Here is a 7500-nt window from a genome sequence, read left to right as displayed (position 1 = left end):
TTATGTATTTATAGATATATATTGCGTAGATAAAGAATAACAAAGATTAGGATAAGAAAGACAGATGATCGGAGAGATAATAACAAACATTTAATATGAAGATTGTGCATATTTATCAGCTCTCTTGGCAAATGTTCTTTAGGTACGAATATTTACCACATTTCTTTTGCCGGAATTACGTTTTATAAGTATTACAACGTCATTTTTCTCTTATTTTCATTTTGAGTGTTGCTTTTCGGTGTCTTTCACTTTGGATGTCTGTGTTTGCGCGCGTGTGTATGTATGTGTGTGTGTGTGTGTGTGTGTGTGTGTGTGTGTGTGTGTGTGTGTGTGTGTGTGTGTGTGTGTGTGTGTTTGTCTGTATGTGTGTAGTCGTCAACAAATTGACTTCTGCTTTTAAAGAAAGACGCAATAATGTGAAAGACAAATGCGAAATCTGGATGATTCTCGCCGTAGATTTTATCACCTGTCAGTCCAGGTAAATATTATCTAAGTGGGAATGTGTGTGTGTGTGTGTGTGTGTGTGCGTGTGTGTGTGTGTGTGTGTGTGTGTGTGTGTGTGTGTGTGTGTGTGTACGTGCGTGCTTATTTCTTATTCTTGTGATTACCACTCTTTATTATTCATATTGTTATTGCTGTTGGTACTGATATGGTAAATGTTATTCCTGCTCCTTCAAGCATCCCAAACGAAACACCCGTAACAACATATACATATACATACATACATACACACATACATACATACATACATACATACATACATACATACATACATACATACATACATACATATACATACATACATACATACATACATACATACATACATACAAACAAACATACATACATACATACATACACACATACATACATACATACATACATGCATACATACATACATATATATACATACATACATACATACATACATACATACAAACAAACAAACATACATACATACATACATACATACATACATACATACATACATATAAACAAACATACATACATACATACATACATACATACATACATACATATATACATATATATATATATATATATATATATATATATATATGTATCCCACCATCACTCGCCACACATGCATCTGACCTTGCGTGTGTGTCATCCTGCGTGCCCGTGCGTGTCTGTATGTAAGACGTGTACATACGACCATGTGACTGTGTTCACGGAGCATGTAAACACTTCTCTGTGATGTAAGCCCTGTCTACCTTCTCTTCTTTTGTTCATCATCAACTGCACGTTTCGTAATTATCGTTCACGTGTCCCTGGATTCACGGACATGCAGACGGTCTCGTTCTCAGACTCTCGTGACGTCACAGGTGCAGCTGTCATGGTCACGCGGACGGAACTTGGCATCCTCTAAACTGTGATTATTCTAATTTAAGGATATATGACGCCTTGATTGATGTCCTTAAGGGCGTTTTTTTGTTTTTTTTTTTTTTTTTTACTTTTTTTTTAAGCTTTTCGTTCTGAGATTGTGGATATTTGCTTTGTTTTGATGCGTTTTTTTTTTGTGTTTAAATGTTGTAAGGTTTTGTATTTTTCCTTTTCCTTCGTATTTTATTAATATCATTTTCATTCTTATTTTGTCCATTTGTTTTCCTCTCCACGTATATTTATCCCACGCACCTTACAATCCACTTTATTTATCCATAAACTAACCCTGCTATCCATCTTTATATCTCCCAATAATCCTCCTTCCATATAACCTCCCCTTCTCTCTATTCCCTCCATTCGAACTGCGCAAAAGAAAAAAAGGAGTAACGACGCAGAAAACAAAAAACGAGAGAGAAAAAAAAATATATAAAAGAGTCAAGCCTTTGAGGTTAAACCGAAGTCACGACTTGGGTTTCGGAGACGCCCATGCCCTTTAGCCATCAAGGCCTTCGGACAAGTTGGTTGGTGGAGAAGGAGAGGAAATGAGGAAAGATAAGAAGATAGAGAGGGCGAGGGAGGAGGGGAGAAAGGAGAATAAGGAGGAAGAGAGAAGCAAAGAAAGGGATAGGAGAGAGGAAAAGGGAATGGAACGGAAGGAGAGAAAGGAGTATAGGGAGGAAAGAAGAAAAAAGGAAGTGAGGTGATACGAGAGAAAAGGAGGGAGAGATAATTAGAATGAAAGTGATGGAGGAAGAAGAGAAAAAGAGAAAAAGACGAAGAATAGCGAAGGAGAGAAGAGAGATGAAGGAAGGGAAGAGAAAATGGAACAGGAAGAGAGAGGGAAGAAGGAAAAAAAAAATTGTATTTATTTTCATATAAAATTTAAGTGGAATTTAAGACAAGTCGTAACATCTAAACCAGTTCATTTAATTTCAAAGCTGAAATATTCAAGATTTTTTTTTTTTTTCGCGACAATAATTGACTTTATGGTTCACTTGAGAGAGAAAATGGAGACAAACTAATGAATTTTGAATAAAAAAAGAATATATATATTCTCATTATAAACCATAAACTGACATTCACTCATGATTATTATGCTATTTGATAAATATTATGTTAATAAGAACATTTGAGTCAAGGTTAGTAATTCAAAGGTGAAGATTACATAAAAAAAAAAAAAAAGAGAGAATTCATTTTCCAGATTTTACTGTTTTTCTTTTTTATTTTCAATTTTTTTTTGTTATCGGCCATTTAGAAGTCCGATTGGGTAAGCTTTATGTGTCCTGCAATCTCATTGGTCGATCTTTCTAAACCCGTCGCTGATTGGCCACTTGTCTCAGCAACAACAGAAAGAGATAAAAATGTAGTTACACGTCGGTATATTAAGGCATTTTCGACTCTATCTAACGGAGGAGTTAGGATGAAAATGCTTTGCGCTTGTACGATGCTGTGGGTGGTATGAAGATGATGCGCAATTGTTGATATTTTGTCCCTGGTGTCTCGAGGTAAGTGTCAAGTGTAAAGAGAGGGAAAGGGAAGGAAAAGGTGGTGATGTGGGGTGGGGAGGGGATGGGGCGACGGAGATGACGGAGATTTAAGAATTCACTCAGCAAATGATGCAATAGGGAAATCCTTTTTTTTTTTCTTTTTTTTTTATCATGTCTTTGTCTGTTTCTCTCATTTTTCCACTCCCTTCTCCTTCTCTCTCTCTCTGTCGCCCCCCCCCCCCCCCCCCTCTCTCTCTCTCTCTCTCTCTCTCTCTCTCTCTCTCTCTCTCTCTCTCTCTCTCTCTCTCTCTCTCTCTCTCTCTCTCTCTCTCCCTTTCCTTCTCCCCATCATCTCTCTCTCTCTCTCTCTCTCTATATATATATATATATATATATATATATATGTATATATATATGTATCTATCTATCTATCTATCTAGTTTTATCTTTCTCCTCCTTTCTCACCATTTCTCATGATCGCCTCTCCCTTCTTTATCTTCGCCTTTTTATTTCTCCATCTTTGGAATATAGAAACAAAAACTCTTTCTTCAATATCCAAATAATTTACACCAACAGCTTATCCTTAGTAGAAAAAATTTTTTTTTAATTTATCATCCAAAAGTTCCTTCTCATTCCTTCATCAACACAATTCAAGTCAAGTCAATGTTGCATCTTTAAAAAATGGAAAAATGTTGAAATAAGTTCTGACTGCGCAGTTTGCCTTTAAATCCGGGTCGTAAAAATATCCTTATGCTCAGGTACCCATCTGTTATTGTTAAAGGAATCCCTGAAGTGTGAAAATTATTCCGTGTTTCCCCTGCGTGTTATTCAAGAGTGTTTCTCTCTCTTCTGTTGTTTTCCCGTCTCTCTTTATCTGTCTGTTTATGTCTGTTTGTCTATATTTGTATATTTGTCTGTCTTTCTGCCGTTTTCTATACGACTCTCTGCTTGAAATCCCAATTTCTTCTGTCGATTTTTTTTTTTTTTTTCATCTCAGCATTCATGTAATTTGCATATTTGTCAAGTAATGAGAAGATTTTATCATGTTTTTTCTGTAGATCCTCAATTTTGGAGTTATAATATGTTTTTGCAATACTGTGTTTTTAACGCATAGTCATGCCTGCGTGTCTGGTTGTTTCAATAGAAAACGGAAAAATAAGATTGCTGTAGTTAGGGCTACATCGACAGTGCGTACTTTGTAATAGAACATGGATTGCAATTGAGGGTAACTAATCTATACTTTTCTCCAAACAAGCGCTGTTATTGTTTCAAACATACATACATATGTGCGCGTGTGAGTGCATATATATATATATATATATATATATATATATATATATATATACTCACACACACACACATACACATACTTAAATGCATACTTGCAATACACACACACACACGCACACACACACGCACACACACACGCACACACACACGCACACACACACGCACACACACACACACACACACACACACACACACACACACACACACACACACACACACACACACACACGCATACACACGCATACACACACATACACACACACATACATACACACACAGACACACACACACACACACACACACACACACACACACACACACACACACACACACACACACACAGATATTTGAATATGCATATACAATAATACACACAGTATATATACATGTGTGAGTGCATACACATATATATGTATTTAGATATGCACATATATACTTGCATCCATACATACATACATATACATCCATGCATACATAAATACATGCATTTAGCTACATGTATAAATAAATACATGCATGCATGTATAAATAAATACACACAATCGTGCATACACACACACACACACACACACACACACACACACACACACACACACACACACACACACACACACACACACACATACACACACACACATACACATACGCATATACATGTGTATATATATGTATATGTATATGTATATATATGTATATATATACATATATATATACATCTACATACACATATATACGTACATATATAGATAGATAGATAGAAGATAGACACACATTGCATATGTATGTATGTATGAATATTCTGGAGGCGGGGAGTGAACATGCCAGTGTACAAAATTGTAAGATAATATGGGCCTTCGCCATAACATTCTAATCTTTAGAGTAATATAGAAGAAATCCCCCCCCCCCCCCGAAAAAAAACTATAAAAAAAATATAATAAACAGTGATGTCCTTGGCGTTCTTGTGGTCAGCAACCGAAACGTGATTACGCCATTTTCACTTCTATTTCAAGACTGCGTAAGGGTGAAGGTGAGTTGGACGAGATTGCTCTTATTTATAGAAGGGGTGGGAGAGGGGGAGGGGGGTTGAGACGGTGAAGGGGGAGGGGGGAGGGAGGAAGGAGACGATGGGAAGAGGGAGAGTGAGGGTGGAGGGAGGGAGAGGAGTGGACGGGGGAGGGGGGGGGGAGAATGGAGGGAGATATAGAGAAGATGAAGGAGATATAAATAGATATAATGAAAGGAGAGAGAGAGAGAGAGAGAGAGAGAGAGAGAGAGAGAGAGAGAGAGAGAGAGAGAGAGAGAGAGAGAGAGAGAGAGAACGAAAGGTGAGAGAAAGAGGAAGAAAGAGAAAGAGAGAAAATGGAGAAACGGAGAGAGGGAAAATGTAAGGAAAGAGAGGAAGGAGCCTGAACGAAGAATGAGTCTGAAACAGAGAGGAAATACGGAAACAGGAATAGGGAGAATGTTGGAGGGGGGTGAGGAAAACAAGGGGAGGGTGGAGGGGGGGGAATCGAGGGGAGGGTGGAGGGGGGGAATCGAGGGGGAGGGTGGAGGGGGGGCTGAGGGGGGAGGCGGAGAGGTGTGGGGAAAACAAAGGGACAGTGGAGGAGGGTTGGGGAACGAAGGGAGGGTGTAGGGGTGGGGGAGCGTTGAGGGGGGAGGGGCGTGGACGAGGGGGAAGAGGAAATCGGGGAGCCATTTATTGAAGTCAGCTTGTCAATTACCGAGTCGGGTTTTCCATTAATGTTTAAGTTGTCTGTTTTTTTCCCCCCTTCGCTCTTTCCTCTCTATACTGTTTACATTTCTTCTTCATTTTTTTCCGTTTTCTTTCTTTCTTATATTTTCCATTCACTTCGTTCTCTTCCTCCTTCTTAAGTATTTTTCTTCCTCTCTCCCTTCCCCCTATCTTCTCTACCCTCTTTCCTTCATCTCCCTCTTTCTTCCCCTTCCGTTTCGCACACTTAATTACCCAACTGTCCTTCACTCAAGTGGTCAGGGGGGGGGGGGGGAGGATGGAGTTAGAGGGGGAGGTATGAGGGGTGAAGGAGGAAGGGGGGGGGAGTGCTATGGGATATGGAGGAAGCTGTAAGATGGGGGGGTGGAGGGAGGGGGTAGTGGGGGAGAGGGAGAGGACACGGAAGAGGCTATGAGAGGGGGGGAGAGAGGGTGAAAAGGGGGGCAGAAAAGGAGGGAGGGGAAAGAGGGGGAGGGGAAAGAGGGGGAGGCGAAAGAGGTGGAGGGGAAAGAGGGGGAGGGTGTGTGTGAGGAGAACAAGAAAGAGGTGTAGTAAAAGCTAATACAAAGAGGAGTCACTCTCACCACCCATTTAATTAACGCATAGGAACGTAGTGTAAATGGATGAAGAATGATAGTGTAGAAGACAAGTGTAGGGAACGGAACGAGACAGTAAATCCAGTGTATGTGTATGAGGTGTATATGTATGTTGCCAGAATATGAAGGTCTTTACGCGTGATATGAGCCGAGGAGAGGCAGATAATAACCTTAATAAATATAAAATAAAAACTTCTATTATATCACAGGAGGCGAGTTGTTACGCACTGTTGGTAGTTATCTTTTAGTCTTTTCATTCTCATTTATTACCATTTCATAACAGATCGGGCGTTAATAAAACGAAACATACATAAAAGCGTTCATTTCAGAGTAAAAATTAAAAAGACAAACACATTAAACAATAACACAAACGATAAAGCAAAAGGAAACACGATAAAACAATATAGAACACTCCATACAACACCAACGACAAAACAAAATACACTCAACACAAAAAAAAGTAAGAACGACAAAAGGGTAAAACAGAACACTTAAATAAAACAAACGATAAAAGATAAAAAGCCCGAAAAGGATAAGATTGAATTAAAGCGCCGGTCCCTTGGCTGAACGACTAACACGACGTATCCCTCGCTTCCTCTATCAAAACGACCCTCACGACCACTGGCCCTTTCCGGGGTCCCTCACTCTCTCAGCGAGGCAGACCGTTCGTGAAATCGCTCTTTCGATTGTCGTGGCTGTGTGCGGTACCTTTCTGGCGAAGATAGTAACTAGTCTTTATTTTTTTGCTATTTAAAAGGGATAAAACAAATCGTAGAACTCTAAAGGTACAAGATTTAGAATTGTGTAATAAAATACTTTCAGAGTCATTTGCTTAAATTAACTATATTATAATAGTAATTGGGTAGGTAAACGAACCATGGTAGAATGTTAATTAAAGCACTTTGATGGAATATTAAAATAAAATAAAATGAAATTATTAAAATATAAGACTAAAAAGCAAAACACGCGTGGCGTGTGTGCGAGCACC

The 7500-nt window shown here is 39.0% G+C and overlaps 1 protein-coding gene across 2 annotated transcripts in view; it reads right to left on the bottom strand.

Moving 5' to 3' along the window:
- LOC125041952 (prolyl 4-hydroxylase subunit alpha-2-like) overlaps positions 1–7500 on the bottom strand; it is a 183044-nt gene that overhangs the window by 73979 nt on the left and 101565 nt on the right. The window lies entirely within an intron of this gene.

This window comes from Penaeus chinensis, chromosome 31 (assembly GCF_019202785.1).
Source record: "Penaeus chinensis breed Huanghai No. 1 chromosome 31, ASM1920278v2, whole genome shotgun sequence".
In the NCBI taxonomy this organism is placed as follows: domain Eukaryota; kingdom Metazoa; phylum Arthropoda; class Malacostraca; order Decapoda; family Penaeidae; genus Penaeus; species Penaeus chinensis.
The sequence above is the reverse complement of the archived record's forward strand: the minus strand, read 5'-3'. Positions and strand labels throughout refer to the sequence as shown.